Source organism: Primulina huaijiensis, chromosome 14, assembly GCF_012295235.1.
Source record: "Primulina huaijiensis isolate GDHJ02 chromosome 14, ASM1229523v2, whole genome shotgun sequence".
NCBI classification, from domain to species: Eukaryota; Viridiplantae; Streptophyta; class Magnoliopsida; order Lamiales; family Gesneriaceae; genus Primulina; species Primulina huaijiensis.
The window spans coordinates 15907742-15908515 of NC_133319.1; positions in this window are offsets into that span (position 1 = coordinate 15907742).

The window sequence follows — 774 nt, forward strand, 5'->3', positions numbered from 1 at the left end:
TGTCAGAACCACAAACTGACGAGAATCATGAAATCTCTATCAATTATATTAATACTGGAAAAATATGGAACCGAAAAGATATAGAAGAAATTGATGATATATTTTCTTATAATGTGGCAATCGACATCATAAATGATAATGAAGATCATGAACCAAAATCTTTTGGTGAATGTAAAAATCGACATGATTGGATAAAATGGAAAGATGCCATCCAGGTTGAATTGGATTCGCTAAATAAACGTAATGTTTTTGGACCTATAGTCCTTACACCTGAAGGTGTAAAACCTGTTGGATACAAATGAGTTTTTATTCGAAAGCGAAATGAGAAAAATGAAATTGTAATATCTAAACCTCGACTTGTTGCAAAAGGTTTTTCTCAAAGGCCTGGAATTGATTATGAAGAAACTTATTCTCCCGTGATGGATGCAATTATGTTTCGGTATTTGATTAGCCTGACAGTATCTGAAAATTTAGAAATGCGTCTTATGGATGTTGTTACAGCTTACTTATATGGATCACTTGATAGTAATATATATATGAAAATCCCTGAAGGATTTAAGATGCCTGAAGCACAAAGTTCAAAACCCAGATAATGTTATTCTGTGAAATTACAAAGATCATTATATGGGTTAAAACAATCCGGCCGAATGTGGTATAATCGGCTAAGTAATCACTTGATGAAAAAGGAATATGTAAATAATTCAATATGCATTTGTGTTTTCATTAAGAAAACAACATCCGGATGCGTAATTATTGCTGTATATGTTGATGATT